The following is a 378-nucleotide window of genomic DNA, read 5'->3' as shown; positions in this document are numbered from 1 at the left end:
TCTACTTAAGGTGTCTTTAGGTTCATTTCATAATTTCTTCCTTATATAGAGAGTTGTATCAAATCCTATTTCAAGTTCTCTTTCTTACTAAATATTATTTCTACATATTTTTGGACTGTTTGGGGTGTGTTTATCCAGATATCAGCAATTATTTGTAAAGAAAATGATCCAGTATTAATTTGATGGATCAGTTTGCTGGGTTTGGGAAATTTAATCTTTAAAAAATGCATCTATCTTACTCTTTTTCTTGCTGAGTGAATTTAGCTATTGTCAGATTCAGTGAGAAGAAAGAAAGAAAGAGAGAGAGAGAGAGGGAGAGAGAGAGAGAGAGAGAGGGAGAGAGAGAGAGAGAGAGAGAGAGAGAGAGAGAGAGAGAGA

This window comes from Gracilinanus agilis, chromosome 3 (assembly GCF_016433145.1).
Source record: "Gracilinanus agilis isolate LMUSP501 chromosome 3, AgileGrace, whole genome shotgun sequence".
NCBI lineage: Eukaryota > Metazoa > Chordata > Mammalia > Didelphimorphia > Didelphidae > Gracilinanus > Gracilinanus agilis.
This window is presented reverse-complemented; position numbering follows the sequence as displayed.